At 37.3% G+C, this 18,769-nt stretch overlaps 1 protein-coding gene across 3 annotated transcripts in view; it reads left to right on the plus strand.

Annotated features, from left to right (window-relative positions):
- The window catches only part of SNX24 (sorting nexin 24), a 201,229-nt gene that overhangs the window by 56,411 nt on the left and 126,049 nt on the right, over positions 1 to 18,769 (plus strand). Inside the window, exon 1 of one of the 3 annotated variants that reach the window (XM_037801801.1) lies at positions 13,358 to 13,521. The exons of the other annotated variants lie outside the window; for them this stretch is intronic. The gene's annotated coding sequence lies outside the window, so the exon portion shown is untranslated. Of the gene's footprint in view, positions 1 to 13,357; positions 13,522 to 18,769 lie in introns of those variants that run through there. 3 annotated transcript variants of the gene reach the window in all.

Genomic DNA, 18,769 nt, shown 5'->3' on the forward strand with positions numbered 1-18,769 from the left:
CTGGACTACAACCTCCTGCTGATCTTCCCATCCACTTTGAGCCCTCTAGAGTCCATTATTTTGCAGTCAGAATGGTTTTTCACCATACACCTGACAATGTCAGCTCCTGCTTACAACTCTTGAGTGGCTTCTTACTACTCATAAGGTAAAGGCCAGTCCTTAGTGTGTGGCTTACGAGATCCATTGTGGTCTGGCCCCTGCCTACCTTAGCAGGTATCCTTGGCCCCCAGCCTCCAGCTCCAGTATGATACTCTCAGTTCCTCAGATGAATCTTTCTTCTGTTAAACTGGCCGTCTCCCTTCACCTTGGCCTCACTTCCACCCTCAAATCCCCCTTAGGCTTGAGGACTCAGTTACATCATCACTTTCTCAGCAACTATTCCCTGAGTAGGTTTTCCTGTTTTATACTCCCTCAGTAGCCTAGTTTTCCCCTCATAGCATTTATAAAATTGTTAATTGTGCCATTAATTCACTGCATCCAGCACATGTTTACAAACAGAAGTGATCAGTAAATTTTTACTGACTAAATAAATGAACAGACTGGACCAGAAGTGAGAGTAAATGGGCAAGGTTACTTAATATCAGGATTAGGACAAAACCCACAGCATTTCCACTGGATTTGCTTTTTTGTTTCTGTATTAGAAGTTTACGTCCGCACTTGTGACTGGCTTATTCTTACTATGTGAGGAAAAGGTGCTTCTGGCTGTGTTTCCAGGAAGACTTGTATCTCTGCTTCTTTTTAGCTCTTCCTGGGCAGGGAGTCCCTTCTGGTGAATTTACTAGGCCTTCTTCATAAGTTCTTCACAGGGGGTCTACTTTGTTCTCTTGATGTTATAAAGCTAGAAGTTGAGTATTCACTTATTTTTCTTAATTATTTAATGTGACTCTTTCAGAATTTGTGTTTATAGTTATCCATGCTTTTGTATTTTAGAAGCTTTTATTCTAAGTCTTGAATTTGATACTTCCAGTAAAACACTTTATCTTTGAATAGTAGATTTTGGACCTTTATCTTTAACATTCTGCATCTCAGATTCTGTGTTAGTTATTTCTAGTAAAACACTTTATCTTTGAATAGTAGATTTTGGACCTTTATCTTTAACATTCTGCATCTCAGATTCTGTGTTAGTTATTTCTATGGTTTAATGACACCCCTTCCCTCATTGACTCACTTTAAATCAAGAGAGTATTTACTTAACGGTGGTATCTAGTCTGTTTTGCCAAAATGCAATCTCTTACCAGAAACTAAGTTGAATAGTATGTCCTTCCTCATGTAAACTGCCTGGGTGATTTGGGATGTGGGCTGGTTGTGTTTGCATGGCAAACTCTAAGTCATGATCCTTTTTCTTAGCTCTAGGTTGTACCGAAAGTTTACTAGCTGGCGTTAATTCTGTTATCAGCATCTATAAAACTTCAATATGATCTCTCCATTCAAAGACTGCTCCTCTGGAGTAAACATCTCTCTTTTTTTTTTTTTTTTTAATCTTCATTTTATTGAGATATATTCACATACCACGCAGTCATACAAAACAAATTGTACATTCGATTGTTCACAGTACCATTACATAGTTGTACATTCATCACCTAAATCAATCCCTGACACCTTCATTAGCACACACACAAAAATAATAAGAATAATAATTAAAGTGAAAAAGAGCAATTGAAGTAAAAAAGAACACTGAGTACCTTTGTCTGTTTGTTTGTTTGTTTTCTTCCCCTATTTTTCTACTCATCCATCCATAAACTAGACAAAGTGGAGTGTGGTCCTTATGGCTTTCCCAATCCCATTGTCACTCCTCATAAGCTACATTTTTATACAATTGTCTTCAAGATTCATGGGTTCTGGGTTGTAGTTTGATAGTTTCAGGTATCCACCACCAGCTACCCCAATTCTTTAGAACCTAAAAAGGGTTGTCTAAATTGTGCGTAAGAGTGCCCACCAGAGTGACCTCTCGGCTCCTTTTGGAATCTCTCTGCTACTGAAGCTTATTTCATTTCCTTTCACATCCCCCTTTTGGTCAAGAAGATGTTCTCCGTCCCACAATGCCGGGTCTACATTCCTCCCCAGGAGTCATATTCCACGTTGCCAGGGAGATTCACTCCTCTGGGTGTCTGATCCCACGTAGCGGGGAGGGCAGTGATTTCACCTTTCAAGTTGGCTTAGCTAGAGAGAGAGGGCCACATCTGAGCAACAAAGAGGCATTCGGGAGGAGGCTCTTAGGCACAATTATAGGGAGGCCTAGCCTCTCCTTTGCAGCAAGCTAAACATCTCTTTTTACTCCTAAAATGCCAAAGGGATATACCTCTGGTCCTGCTGTTGCTTCTTCATGAAAAAAGCTTCGTCTTGTTTGACAAAGATCTTCTTAAAATGCTCCATCTTGTTTGACAATGACCTATCGTGCTCACCCAGATCTGAGCATGCTACTCCTTAGAGTATTCCATAGGGACCAAGTATACAGGCTTTCGGCTTTGTTATGGTAAGTGTTTTGTTTTTTATTTTATTTTTTTTGTTTGACTTCAGATTTGGTTGTCAGACCTTCACGAAGGAAGATGTGAAGAAAAGCGTTAAGGTGTGGTTTTAAGTTTGCAGAATTATCTTCAGATTATGGTGGTGGTGATGATACTCATAAATTTTTAGGCCTTTGTGTAAGGAACCTGCTCAAAATCCAGTTGCACAGATTCTAGAAATCATGAAAGAAGGTTTCTCACATATCAACTAAATTAATGTAAGGTAGAGTTAGAAATGGTTGCTGTGGCTTTATGATCTTCAGGATAAATAATCAGTGCTATTTTGAATGGAGAGACAAATCAGGGGACATTAAGGACAGTGAAGATTATTAAATGATTACCACCTGACTATTAAATGTCTCAGAGGCACCTTGATTAGAGGACACTGGGTTTGTTATTTGTCCGAGACCAGTGTTGTGACCACATAATGAGTACTCTGCTATTTGTCTATAGTTGGGAAGCCAAATTATGATAATTTAGCTGACTTCTGAAGAAGTTGCATCCCCCACTAATATGTACTATTAGTCCTTAGGATTTGGGGGAAAGTAATTAGCTTGTATCATTTGGATCACACTTTTATATAATGATTTGCATTAATTATATTTATTTGTCATTTCTTCTTTACTAAATTTTGAAGCTGAAGATTATGATTTATATAATATCTTATTCCATCCTGTATCTTGTACAAAGTTAAGCATAGATTAGGAATTTAATAAATATTTCATAGATTTTAGAGCTCAAAGAGTACTTGGTGGCTATCAAGTTTACCATTCTTATTTATTTAGAGATGGAAGGAAAAAGGAGATCCAGAGGAGTTAGATGGCTTACCAAAGTCACACAGTCATGGAGAAAGAACAGGAGAATGTGGCCTTTCTGAAATATAGTTTCCTATTCTTTACAACTTATTGCACTGCATTTGAATAAAGTTTAAATGAGGGTTAACACTTGTGGCTTAAGAGGGGACAAATAATATACTGTTTTTAAGTGTGTCTACACATCTACAAATTCAAAGGTGTATATGTCTAATCTATAGAAAAATTTCTTTTATATTCTTAGTGGAGTTACAACTTTTTGCCACTTATTAAGACTTCAGAGATACAGACTAGTAGCTCAGTAATTGCTTTCTTGAATCTGCCTTTAATAATTACATTTAGTAAAGCTGTATTGAAAATTAGAAAGGCAGAGACTAATGGAAAACTAGATTTTTCACTGAATTAGAAAGCAAGACAATCCATATATTGACAACACTTCAAGTTGAAACGGATCAGGAAAACTGTTTTGGACTGTTTGTGCAAGAAGCAAACCTGCTCCTGATGGGCAGTGGCATCCACATTTTATGGAAGCACAGAAACTCTAAGAGATTTCATGTAAATCAGCATGTTGACAGGAGAGAGTCCAGGTCTGATTTAGACACAACTCATTTGAATCTCTTAAAGCCTGAAATTTCTCCTTGGCACTAACAAAGAAGTGGAAAATAAAGAATTCTGTTAATGAAGTGGAAATATCTTTAAATTAAAAAAGTACAAAACTCATTTGAGGGTCATATCTTGCAAGCAGAAAGATAGGTTGAGCAGGAAAATGGCAGGAAGGCTTCATTTGACTTGCTTCCATGGTATTTGCGCTGATGTTTTGTGAAGTGCTTTGACTTCATGGTCAGAAAAATTATTCATTTTAGTTTTATTGTATTTCAGAAAGCATCTTAAAGATATCCCAACAGTAGATTAATCTAAATCAGGGTTGTTAAGATACTATAAAAATAATTAAAACTGAGATGTAATTGATGATTGATGTTACTTTAAAAAAAAAAAAAGAGATTATCAATACCTGCTAGAGGGACAATAGGTTTTTGCACAATAACCAAGAGACAGGCCAAGTAACCTGCTGATGCATGGACCAGCGCTCCTTCCGCCACCAGACTTGTGCTACACAGTTCACACGCCTCAGGACCTAACAACCCTCCCCATTACTGTAGAGGCACAAGGGTTATAACAACTTTAGAAAATTGCCTTTAAACAGGTTTTATTTTCTGTGTCAAATTATTGTGGCTATCTAGCTGATGATTCTTACTAACCACTTGCTGACCAAGTCTGTTCCTTCCTAAGAACAAATGGGACATTGCATGTGTCCGTCCCAGGCAAGAGGTAATGACTGGGTATTAGAGATCTCAGGTAAATAGTCATGCACAGGCTTTATTGCATCCCCTTTGGGTGGAGGAAGAGAGAGGGGTAAGCATTTTGGAGAAGAAACAGAAGCCAGTGGGATAAGAAGGTATGAGAAGTGAGCAGAGGATGGGAGGCCGAGCCTTTTTGAGAACCACTGTCTGGCCCAGATTAGCCTGGTCTTAGGTTTGATAGAACTGTCTGATTTCACAGCCAGAGAATTGCACACAGGGTAGAGGAGTGAGGGGTCGACCTGCCCTGAGAACTGAATTCTCTGGAAATAGAGATACAGACTAAGACAACGAACAACAGAATCTGATTCTGAAAATAGCAATATTCAATGGTAAGGTAAGCATGCATGTTTAGCTGTGTATGAGGTAACATTTGTTTGCCCTACACAGTGTGTAAAGCATGGTAGGATATATATGTCCTACAGTGTTATATATATCACACAGTCTCTACCTTAGAATGCACTTAAGAGAGAAATATATATGACAAAGCAAAGCAAAGCAATACACAGTTGTTATATATAGGTAAAATATATATTTTATATATAGATATGTTATATATAGGTAAAATAGGAAAGCATCTGATTAGCCCGTGTTGTGGATGATGAAGAGGCATAAAGCTCATAAGTGATTTTCCTAAGTTTATATTGCTAATAAGTGTCAAAAAGAAGCCTAGAACCCAGAATTTGTGATTCAGAGCTTTTCTGTTCACATTATAGGATGTTTTCACTTAAAATTTTTTTTAAAAGATATAAGATACATGTGTGCAATACAGAAAAATTAAAGAAAAAACCTGAAAAGTTCAAAGAACACAATTTCCTATAACTCCTATAAAACATTTGGCGTGTTTTCCCTTCATCTTCTTTGTAAAGTATGATATATATATATATGTATACACAACATACACACTATTATGTAAATATGTATACTTAAACACAAAACAAAATGAAAATTAAATAGTACACTCTATAGCCTGCTTTTAATTTTTTTATTTTAACAAGATTAATATTTCACATTACTAAATCTTCTGTGACATGCTATGAATGTGGCATCATTTATTAATCAGTCCTCTACTTAAATATTAGGTTGTTCGTAATTTTTCATTACTTTAAATATGATTTTTTCACTTTTAAAAATCAGATTTCAGTTTGGTGTGCTGCCACCATGTTAAACAAATAATTCATCTTGGTGCATTATATGTCCACATATTAATTGAGAAATAATTATCCTTATACATTTTTGTTCTCATTCCATTCTTCTTAAGATATATCTTTTCAGGTTATTTTATTTTTATGATACCATGAAAAACTACATACTAAAACTAGTAGAACTCTTTTTTCCTACTTGCATCTATATTTATTCCTGAGAGGCAGCCAGCTCACCTCTTTTGAAATCTTTTTATGTGTTTATATTAGACAGATAATGAGAAGTTAGTTTGTAAAAGGATAAGCTTGGAAAAACCACGGGTTCCAGATAGGTAAAGAGCAGACACTTGGACACTTACGAGAGCCAGTGTTTTGAAAGCAAATTAACTAATTGTGATGGGAGGTATTAGTTTCCTGTCTGGTAAACCGTTTCCACCCGGGAAAGGACTTCATCAGAAAGTTTCTTTTAAATCTGTGCAATGTGCCCTGGGAATTCACGGTTGTACTGTCTCAGAGAGAGAGAAAATAATGTTCAGGTTGAGATGATGGAGGGGATGTTGGTGTTTTAATTGTGAATGTGTAATACATCAAATCTAGAGGTACGGTTTGAAGAAAAGGTTTGTCCTTCCTATTTGAGTTTTCAGATGCTGGCTGCTTTAGATTTGTTTCAGGCTTTCTGTGAATAGCATAACTTACAGCTCTGCAGTTTTGTTTCTTCTCTGTAGAGGCAACATATGTCGTATTACTAAGGGAAAACAACCATGCAACATAACAACAAAAAACTTGCAAAATGATATTTTTGCCAGTCAACACCTTTCTTGGATCCATTGTTCTTTCTTTGAAGAAGTCAGACAAATTAAGTGATTATGATAGATCATGTAACTAGAAGAATCTCTTTGTTTGGAGTAAAAGAAATCAATACAAGAAATTCTTGGAATGGCCTGTTCCCCTCTTTTGCAAGGCTCCTTATATATGGGGTTTAGAAATGCTGATTCTACCTGAAGAATGACAGTGATTCATGCTGAAACCTTTCCTTGTTAAATTCCAAACTTCTCTCTGTGAGTCTTTGACACTGATGTTTGTTACGAAGATTTAGAAAAGGTGATAATTGTTATGATATAGAAATTAAGTTGTAATTTTTTCATTAGGTAAACTTAATATTTAAACAGTCTTGAATCAATGCATTTTTTTTATTTTTAAATTTTTATTGAGATTGTTCAGATACCATACAACTATCCAGAGATCCAAAGTGTACAATCAGTTGCTCACGGCACCACCATACAGCTGTGCATCCATCAACACAATTATTTTTTTTCAATTTTTAGAACATTTTCACTACTCCAGAAAAGAAACAAAGACAAAAAAAGGAAACTCAGATCCTCCCATACCCCTAACCACGCCCCCCCTCCATTATTGATTCATAGTTTTGGTATAGTACATTTGTTACTGTTGATGAAAGAATGTTCAAATACTACTAAATGTAGTATATAGTTTGCAATAGGTATATATTTTTTCCCTATATGCCTCTCTATTATTAACCTCTAGTTATAGTGGAATACATTTGTTCTAGTTCGTGAGAGAGATTTCTAATATTTGTACAGTTAATCACGGACATTGTCCACCACAAGATTCACTGTTTTATACATTCCCATCTTTTAACCTTCAACTTTTCTTCTGGTGACATGCATGACTCTGAGCTTACCCTTTCCACCACCTTCACACACCTTTTAACACTGTTATTTATTCTCATTACATGCTACCATCACCTCTGTCTATTTCCAAGTATTTAAGTTCACCCTAGTTGAACATTCTGCTCATGATAAGCAACCGCTCCCCATTCTTTAGCCTCATTCTATGCCCTGGTAACTTATATTTCATGTCTATGAGTTTACATATTACAATTCATTCATATCAGTGAGACCCTGCAATATTTGCCTTTATGTGTCTGTCTTATTTCACTCAATATAGTGCCCTCAAGGTTTCTTCATCAACCCGTTTCTTTTAAGATGGTTTTGTTCGAACACTATACATTCCATCCTAAGTAAACAATCGTTGGTTTCCCGTATAGTCATGTATTTATGTATTGAGCACCATTGCCACTCACTATATAAGGACATTTCTTCCACAAAGACGGAGGAAGAGTCAAAGAAGACAGAGAGGCAAAAGAAAAAGGCAAGAGAAAGAGAGAAAACAAACAAACAAAAAAACTTGATAGCTAGAAGGTGACAAAGGAAAGATAGCATTAACCTAAAGTAGAATAAAGAGTCAGACATCATCATCAATGCCTGGAGTCTCATACCCTTCCCCTATTCCCCACCCCCCCATATGCATTTAGCTTTGGTATATTGCTTTTGTTACATTAAAGGAAGCATAATACAATGTTTCTGTTAATTCTAGCCTCTAGTTTGCATTGATTGTATTTTCCCCCCAATCCCACCCTATTTTTAACACCTTGCAGTGTTGACATTCATTTGTTCTACCTCATGTAAAAACATATTTGTACCTTTTATTACAATCGTTGAGCGTCCTAGGTTTCCCTGACTTACACAGTCCCAGTCTTTATTGTTTGTCTTTTGTTCTGGTGTCCCACATGATCCCAGCCTTCCTCTTTCAACCGTATTCACAGTCATCTTTGTTCAGTTTACTTATATTGCTATGCTAATATCTCCTAAAATTGTTTTCCAAACCTCTCACTCCTGTCTTTTCCTTTCTGTCTGCAGTGCTTCCTTTGGTGTTTCCTGTAGAGCAGGTTTCTTGTTCACAAACTCTCTGTTTGTCAGAGAATATTTTAAGCTTTCCCTCATATCTGAAGGATAGTTTTGCTGGATATAGGATTCTTGGTTGGTGGTTTTTCTCTTTCAGTATCTTAAATATATCACCCCACTTCCTTCTTGCCTCCATGGTTTCTATTGAGAAATCCACACATAGTCTTATCAAGCTTCCTTTGTATGTGATAGATCATTTCTCTCTTGTTGCTTTCAGGATTCTCTCTTTATCTTTGATGTTTGATAATCTGATTATTAAGTGTCTTGGTGTAGGCCTATTCAGATCTATTCTGTTTGGGGTACGCTGTGCTTCTTGGATCCATAATTTTATATCGTTCATAAGAGATGGGAAATTTTCAATGATTATTTCCTCTATTATTGCTTCTGCCCCTTTTCCCTTCTCTTCTCCTTCTGGGACACCAATGACACGTAAATCCTTGCTTTTCGTTTTGTCTTTAAGTTCCCGGAGATGTTGCTCATATTTTTCCATTCTTTTCTCGATCTGTTCTTTTGTGTGTAGGCTTTCAGGTGCCTTGTTCTCCAGTTCCTGAGTGTTTTCTTCTGCCTCTTGAGATCTGCTGTTGTATGTTTCCAGTGTGTCTTTTATCTCTTGTGCTGTGCCTTTCATTTCCATAGATTCTTCCAGTTGGTTTTTTGAGCTTTCAGTTTCTACCTTATGTACGTCCTGTGTTTTCATTATACGGTTCATCTCTTTTGCCATATCTTCCCTAAACTTTTTGAATCCACTTATTATTAGTTGTTTCAATTCCTGCATCACAGTTGAAATGCAAGTTTGTTCCCCTGACTGGGCCATAACCTCATTTTTCTTGGTGTAGGTTGTAGTTTTCTATTGTCTAGGCATGGTTTCCTTGGTTACCCCAGTCAGGCGTCCCCAGATCAGAATGGGCTCAGGTCCCAGAAGGAAGAAATATTCAGTATCCGATTTCCCTGAGGGTGTGTCTTAGAAAATTGGTACACCCTGTGATGCCTCCGGTCACTGTGCTTTTCTGCCCAGCAGGTGGTGCCTGTTAGCTTATAATTCTTGACTGGTGTTAAGTTCTGAATGAAAAGCAGGTAGTAGATCTGGGCCCCACCCCTTTCCTCTTAGAGAAGATAGACCCCCTAGGGGGAGGTCATTAGCATTTCAGTGGTCTCTCTCTGCCTGTGCTGTACCCTTGTCTGGGTCACAGAACTGGGAACTGAAAATGGCTGAGGCTTTCTCCACTGAGTCGAAAAAGGAACAGAGCTAGTCCAAGGTGACCCTCCGGCTCTCCAAGGTCAGTCGTCACCCAAAGCCTCTGTCTGCTTGTTGGGGATTTGTGCCTCGTAGTGAGCAGTTCACACTCGCTAGTTAAAACCCCAGTTGGAGCTTAGCGGAGCTGTATTCGGTTGCTGGGAGAAAGCTTCTCTCTGGCACCACGAGGCTTTGCAGCTTGGGCTGTGGGGGAGGGGTCTCCCAATTTGGATCCGCAGTTCTTACTTACAGATTTTATGCTGTGATCTCGGGCAAGTCTCCCAATTCAGGTTGGTGTATGATGAGTGGACGGTCACGTTTGTCCCCCTGCAGTTATTCCGGATTATTTACTAGTAGTTTCTGTTTTTATTTTAGTTGTTCCAGGGGGACTACTTAGCTTCCACTCCTCTCTATGCCGCCATTTTAGATCCTCCCCCAATGCATGTTTTTTAAAGTAGGTTCACAACTTAATTTTTTTATTAAGATTTATTCACATACCATACAATCATCCAAAGTATATAATCAGTTGATCACATTAGTATCTTAAAGTTGTTCATTCATCACCTCGATCCTTTTTTTTTTAACATTTTCCTTGTAACAGAAAAAGTAAAAGTAAGAATAAAAAATAAGAGTAAAAAAAGAACACCCAAATTGTCCCACCCCCCTGCCCTATTTTTCCTTTAGTTTTTTTGCCCCTGTTTTTCTACTCATCCATCCAAATGCTGGAAAAAGGGAGTGTGATCCACAAGGCTTTCACAATCACACGGTCACCCCTTGTAAGCTACATTGTTATGCAATTGTCTTCGAGATTCAAGGCTATTGGGTTGTAGTTTTATAGTTTCAGGTATTTACTACTAGCTATTCCAATTCATTAAAACCTAAAAAGAATTATCTATATTGTGTGTAAGAATGTCCACCAGAGTGACCTTTCAGCTCCTTTTGGAATCTCACAACTTAAATTTAACATTAAAAATAAATAAAGTCCAGTACTACCTGTTCTGACCAGTCTGTTTAAAATTGCAGCCCTTCCCTTGACACTCCCACTTTCCTTTACCTGGCTCCATCCTCCTCCCCCCATACCATGTGGTCACTTTCTAAAATGTCCTATATAATTTACTTGTTTAGTATATTTATTGTTAATTGTGTCTTTCTTGCTAGAATGTGAATTTCACTAGGGCAGAGCTTTTTGTCACTTTACTTCACTGATGAACTTCAGAATACCTTGAACAGAACCCAGCACGTGATAGGCTTTCAATAAATATTTGATAAATAAAAGAATATAATTATCATTTTTAAATTGTAATAAATTTTAAACCAAGAATATCCTAGGGGAGTAAAATTTCTGATAATTATTTTTTCTTAAGAGGGATTAAAATTCTGAGTTTCGAAAGAAGGCTGAGTATTCTAAGATCTTTAAGAGCTTACTTTTTTCTAATAAATGGATATTTTAAAACCATGGGTGAATGCCACCTAACACCTGGCAGTAGAAAGGAAGAAGTTTCTTTCCCCTAAACAGGAACAGTGTGCTTTTTCATGAGGAGGGTCCTCAATTATAGTTACCACATTTTTTGTCATTTAGCAAGAATCCAAACAGTATTACCTATTACGATACTTTTAATATCTAACTATTGGTGCAAGTGTTTCTTTAGCAATCAAGGAGGTTTATTGGTAGATGGAGGGGAAAAAGTTGATTCCAGGTGTCTCAGGGTTTTTGCACGTTTGGTCACAATGCTTGGCTCTCTCTTATTTGCTGGCTGTCGCAGCCCATGAGGGCCATGCCAGTCTAAAGGCCAAAGAAGACAATGAGCATTTTCTGATACATGAACTTTTATTCAGGGCTTGCTTACAGGGTGAGAAGTCGTGGAGACATCGTGACGGCTCTCTCAGGCTGGGCAGGCATCACATTTGCAGGGAAGACGACCGAGCAATGCCAAAAAGGGCAGAAAGCCTTTTATAAGGGTTTAAGACAAAGGCCCTCCTAAGGGTAGAGGGAGCATAGATGCGGGAACAGGTCACTCTGACCTGGGGGGTGGTGCAGGAAGGACTACAATGACACTTGAACAATTACATTTTGCTCTTTTTATGAGACTAAGAGCCTCTCACTTCCTGCCTGCTTGCATAAAGTTACATTTTAAGGTCAATTTACCCTTTTTCTCTTCACTGGCTTGGAAAGACAATAGGTTAAACATTTAGCTGCCTAGGTCATGCAGAGTGCTATGCACCAAAGATCTGCAGGCCTGTTTTGCTCAGGCCAGGGGTTGCCACACTGGCTTTTGCTGTAGATCTCAGCTCTTGAGGGAAACATTCCCAACCTTGAGAGCAAATCTTGTTCTCTCTTATATACTCAGCTTTTCTTAAATAAGCATTTTTTACTGGGTATAACTCACGTAGCTTTTTATACTTTTCTTTTATAATATTTATCACACCATGTAATTATTTTATTACTTCATTAATATGTCATTATTTTTATTCTGTAAGCTCCATAAAGGCTAGGATGATGGGGTTGCTCAACATTGTAGCTATAGCTGTATTTTACAGGGCTTATGATTGTGGAATTTGAACCCATACAATCTGGGTTATAAATCAACTCCTGGTTTTGTGCCCTTAAGTTATGTAACTCTGGGACTTGATTTCATAATTTATAAAATGGGAGTAACAGTTCCTACCTCATAGGATGTTGGTCAGATCAAATGAGTTAATAAGTGAAAGTCTTTGAATAGTTCCTAGTACATAGTAAACACTCAAAAAATGTTAGCTGCTGCTGTTGTTGTTATTAAGACAGTATAACAAAGTGGCTGGCACATAGAAGATGCTCAATAAATATCTATGGAAATAAATAATTGTATTTCATTTCCTAAGGATGTGATAGTTATATTAGAAAATGAATAATCATCATATGAAGAGCTATTATATTCACTGCAGTATAACTTTAGAAGGCAGAAATTTCATTAAATCTTTTAATTATAAGAATAATACATTCTGTAGTGAAAATTTTAGGTTATAGAGAGAAATATAATAATTTGTAATCCTACCACTTGGACCTTATTTTGATCTTTTTCCCTTATCTTTCTATGCATATTTTATACAGTTGCATATTTTATACTATAGCATACTAAGGATAATATATTTTATTCTGCTTTGAAATTAGTACTTTATTGTAAATACTTTTCTCACATCATTGTGGGCTCCTCTTGATTATTTTTCCCTGCAAATTTCTCCTAAAAATTACAGTATATTTGTGGGGTCTATTAAATATAAAAGAGTCAGTAGGAATAAAGTTGCTAATGCTGAAAACTGGAGATTGTAACTACTCTTTAAATAATATGATTATACCATTTAAAGGCTCTCTTTAAATGGGAGGTAAAGAAGATAGTGATGCATGAAGTTGTCAGAAAAGGCTCAGGAATGAAGGTGGAATTTCTTTTGAATCCTGGAAGGAGGGAAGGATAAGACTCTGTATTAGTTTCCTAGGGCTGCTGTAACATATTACCACAACCCGGGGGGCTTTTAACAACAGAAATTTATTCTCTCACAGCTCTGGAGGTCAGTAGTCCAAAATCAAGGTGTTGGCAGGCCGTGCTCCTTCCAGAGGTCTAGGGAGAACCCTTCCTTGCCTCTTCCAGCGTCTGGGGGCTCCAGGTGTTCCCCGTCTTGTGACTGAATGACTCTGATTTCTGCCCCTATCTTCACATGACCTTCTCCACAGGTTTGTGTCTTTTATATTTCTTGTAAGGACACCTGTCACTGGAGTTAGGGTCACCCAGATAATCTGTGATGATCTCATCTCAAGGTCCTTAACTTAATTACATCTGTAAAGACTTTTTTCCAAATGAGGTCACATACACAGGTTCCAGGGGTGAGAGTGTGAACATCTTTCTTGGGGTCACTATTCAACCCACTACAGATCCCTTGGCCTAGAAAGGCTCCCAGGTGAGCAGGAGCACTGAGGTGGGTGAGCATGCCCTGTATAGTGGTAGCCAGGGTGTGGAAGGATTTAGGAAAAAGTCTGCTCTGATTGGCTTCTTCGGGGGATGGGTTGGGGCAGATTCCAAAGACTTGGGAAGCAGATAGTAGAAAAGGTACTCCTTTCTGCTGAATACATAGGCTTGTCATTAGAAGGGGAAATTTCTCCCAAACTACTTGAGTAGTTTGGGAGAAGAACAATGGATACTTTTGTTTTTCCATGCGATGGAGCTATTTCAGCCTCAAATCCATTCTTTGAGTAGCTGTGAGGAAGGCTGTCTCCTGATGGCCATGAAAACCATCTGTGCTTCCTGCTGGAAACTTTGTTAACTTCTTCGTAATTAATAATATTCCTTCCATTTCAAAGCATCTTACAGAGCACCAAGATATTTATTTTCTAACAAGTACAGTAGACATTGTTTTGTCATTCTTATTTTATTAATGAAGATACTATGACTCAAAGATATTTAGAGATTTGTCCAAGTTAGTAAGTAGTGGAGATAAAATTTATCTATTTTTGTTCTTTCAAACCAGGCTGTAAACGAGAATAGTAGAGCTCATATGGCATCTGTCTTCCAGAATGTTCAGTTGTTTAGTATAATATATGATTTACTGTCACAACAACTCAGGTAAGCAATGAAACAGTAGTAATTATTCACGTTTCAAAGAAAATCTCGGTCAAAGTTACCTGATACTGAAAGTAATGAAAAATTATGTAACCAGTCAACATGTAAGACTTGTTATATTTGAGTGCATTTTTCTCTTACACTGAATTGATTAATTGGCTTTGTGTCATATAGATATAGCCCTAAGAGGAGAAGGAAAAGGAGGACTTTTCATGATTAAACAGTCAAGGAGCTGCAGCAAAAATTAGTCTGTACTAGGGTCTAGACTGAAAACATGTAATCCTATAAGTATCAGTAAACTCAAGAAAATATTTCCCTTATAACCAGAGAGATTAAAAACATTAGCAGGTATAACATTAGAATTAGAATGTGTTAAAGTGAGACGTATACATGGAAAAAAATTTGATGCCACATAAACAGGTAAAAGGAAGAATCAAATTTATATAGTACCTTCTAGAACCAGAAGTTAATTGAACATTCCTGATTTCTCTCTCTGAAGGCCCATGACTCTAATAACACATTTGTATCTCCATTTCTTGATGTCTGAATTTTTAAAATAAACTTTTAATTTTGAAATAATTTCCAACTTACAGGACAGTTGCAAAAATAATACAAAACCCATACAGAGGAATTCAACGGACACCCCCCACCACCACCACCACCCAGATTCACAATCTACCAACTTTTAACCTTTTGCCTTGTTGTATGGATCTTAGAAAATCTTTATTGTCTCTCCACTTTGAAAAATAAATTTCAGTAGACTGAAAACTCATTTCCCCACCCACCCATACACACTCAATTTTCACTATGTGTATGATTTAATTTCATCTATATTTTAAAGAGTAACTTCATAACTTTTTCTGTTAGCTGCTTTGTTACTTGAACCTCTTTCTCGACTCACCAATTTTCAACAGTATCCTTTGATAATCAGTGAATCAATTAGTAAGATAAGTAAATGTGTACCCATTAGCTTTCTCCCCCCATCTCCTGTCTTCTGTTAGTTGTGCCATTATTTTTTTACACTGACAAGGTTTAAAATATTTATAATCTGTTGTATAAAAATAGATTTCTATGCTTTGTAGATTAATTCTAAATACTGAGCACAATAATTAATGTTTACAAAATTATAATTATGTACTTATTTATATTTTCATTGTATAATTAAGTATGTTTGGAACTGTAAAGAAGGTAGTATAGCTTCACAAATTAATAAATCTGTACTGCTCACTGAGGAATATTTAAAGCATTGTGTCAGATTCTCTTATTCTGTAAACTGCTTCAAATCATGTTACATTTAGTTTGCTTTGTATATGAACCTTTACATTGTATACAGTTTTGTTTGTTTTTATTGGAATTTTTAAGTACCTTTTTTCCTGACAGCAAAAGATAAATGCTTTAAGCCTATTACTAAAACCATCCACCTTGTTAATTATAATTGGTATTAATCATACCTGTTTTCTCTTTGAAGGCATTCTTCTTGGGGCCCTATGGCTTCTTATTCTAATTTGAGTGCTTTTTAGGCTGTAAAATTTTTTTTCCCATTTTATTTTTAGATTAGGTCTGTAGTTTCTTGGCTTCTTGTTAAAGTGGAATAAAAATGTTCTTTATTTTACCTCTATTGCTTATTCCTACTCAAGAAGGAGAATAAGCCATGTTATGTTGATTTCAAGTTTGGAGTTAATATTTAGTGTATCTTGTTCTTATTGAACAAATATTAAAACACATATAAAAGTAATGTTTTAAGCTGATAGTTCTTCATGTGTATCCCAGATTCTTGGCCCAGTGATTTAAACTGCTTAGAACAGTAGACCGAAAACTTTTTTTGTATAGAAAATTCCCAACCCTACTTGGCTGGCACTTGAGTTATTTATTGCAGATTAGCCTATTATAGAAAAACCACTTTTTTTTTTTGTTTTGGTTGGAAGTGAATAGCATTGTAAGGTGTAAGCTTCTGTAAGGCAGGAGCCATTTCAACCTGGAATATGAGTTAAATCCTTTTTCAGCTTAAATTTATTTTATGTCTCAGGCACATTTCTGAAAATGTGACTATAAACCCAAATTAAAAAAAATTTTATCATTGACTTCCAGTACAATTTCAGAGATACCATTGCAAAGGAAAAAAACTGACTCTGAAACATTTAAGAACTTAGTCCCCCCCCCCCCCGCCCCCAATCAAGACAGTGGAGTGAGATGCTTCAGGGCTCCATCTCCCTGAACGAACAGCAGGAACTGGCAGAAACATCTTTTCCAAAGCTGCAGGAAACAGTTCAAGGACTGCAGTAACAAGGCAAGTACTGAATCAAGATAAAGGCTATTTAAAAGCGGTAGGATCTCATGACACCCTGGCTTGCCCCTCCTGCATACCTCACTGGCTCAGCGTGGAGCCAGCCCACACTCCCAAGTGCAGATCCCTGGATCTGGTTCCAGAGAGAGCAGAGTCACCCTTGTGCACATAGAGGGAGTATGCAGGTCTGGCCCAATCTGTCTGGTCTTGGCCTGAAGGATTTGCTATCCCAGAACTTGACCTATGTATAGATGGCAGCTCACAAAGCTGTCTTACAGAATGCTGTGGGAGAGCAGTCCAGTGGCTGCCTGGGGCAAGGGACTTCTGACTAGTACATACAGTGCAGTGCCTGGGACCATGAAGAAACTGTTTCCTAAGGAAGAGGAGAAGTTTGTATCCATGTAACAGGAATTCCTTGGATTCCATGTGCATGCCTAAGCCAAGAAACATGCAGAAAGGATCAGGGTGTACCTACCTACATTTTGGCCTCAATCTATCATCTAAACTCATTGTATGGATAATATGCTCTGAAGGAGAGCACTCACGCAGATTAATCTTCAAAGATGGGAAAGATGTTCTCTTTTGTTGTTGTTGTTGTTGTTGGCTCTTGGTATTTAAGGAAAACTCTGTTGTAACACTAACTGGATACAATTTTTTTTTTAATTCAGTTTTATTGAGATATATTCACATACCATATAATCATCCATGGTGTACAATCAGCTGTTCACAGTACCATCATATAGTTGTGCTTTCGTCACCCCAGTCTATTTTTGAACATTTTCTTTACACCAGAAAGAATAAAAATAAGAATAAAAAATAAAAGTAAAAAAGAACACCCAAATCATCCCCCATCCCACCCTATTTTTTCATTTAGTTTTGTCCCCATTTTTCTACTCATCCATCCATACACTGGATAAAGGGATAAACCACAAGGTTTTCACAATCACACTGTCACCTCTTGAAAGTTACATGGTTATACAGTTGTCTTCAAGAGTCAAGGCTACTGGGTTGGAGTTTGATAGTTTCATGTATTTACTTCTGGTTATTCTAGTACATTAAAACCTAAAAACAGTTATCTATATGGTGCATAAGAATGTCCACCAGAGAGACCTCTCTACTCTCTTTGAAATCTCTCAGCCAGTGAAACTTTATTATATTGTTTCATTTCACATCCCCCTTTTGGTCAAGAAGATGTTCTCAATTCCATGATGCTGGGTCCAGATTCATCCTTGAGAGTCATTTCCTGCATCGCCAGGGAGATTTACACCCCTGGGAGTCAAGTCCCACATAGAGGGGAGTTGGCTTAGCTAAAGAGAGAGGGCCACATCTGAGCAACAAAGAGGTACTCAGGGGGAGACTCTTAAGCACAATTACAAGCAGGTTTAGCCTCTTCTTTGCAGTAACGAGCTTCGTAAGGGTGAGCCCCAAGATAGAGGGCTCAGCATACCAAACCTTCAGTCCTCAATATTTGTGAGAACATCAGCAACAATCCAGGTGAGGATGTCCAACACTTCTGCATTTTCTCCCAGCTCCTCAGGGGGGCCCTGCATATAATTTTTTATTCTCTGCCCAAATTACTTTGGGATGTGTTACTATTTCACACTAACCTATACAAACCTACCATATCTCATTTCCTAGTCACAGTTCCATGTAGTTATGGTGTTTGAATAAAGTGACTATACTAGTTAAATTGTTTTGGAAATATAGATCCTGCACCAAATAAACATCTCTTCCCTTGGTTTCACATGGAAGTTGAAGTTTTAAAGCACAGTCAGTATCGCCCTTTACCTTTTGGCCCTATTTGCCCTAGTCCTAACCAGATATGCTTCATTCATATCTGTAATTGAAGTCCAGACTCTTTTTCAGCTTTTTTAACGGTTGCTGTATGAGCTAATACTGACATTGATATCTGCTGAACTCTAACTCTGAGTTTCAGGTGTCACACAGATACCCAGAGAGACCAATCAGGTTATAAACAAAGGGATCAGCATCTCAGAATTTGGAGATAGCCATTACAATTCAGGAATAGATGTGACTGCTGTAGGAGCTTACAATCTAGGAACCATTTCAATAAGCATTCC

The sequence above is a fragment of the Choloepus didactylus genome, chromosome 13, assembly GCF_015220235.1.
Source record: "Choloepus didactylus isolate mChoDid1 chromosome 13, mChoDid1.pri, whole genome shotgun sequence".
Classification (NCBI taxonomy): domain Eukaryota; kingdom Metazoa; phylum Chordata; class Mammalia; order Pilosa; family Megalonychidae; genus Choloepus; species Choloepus didactylus.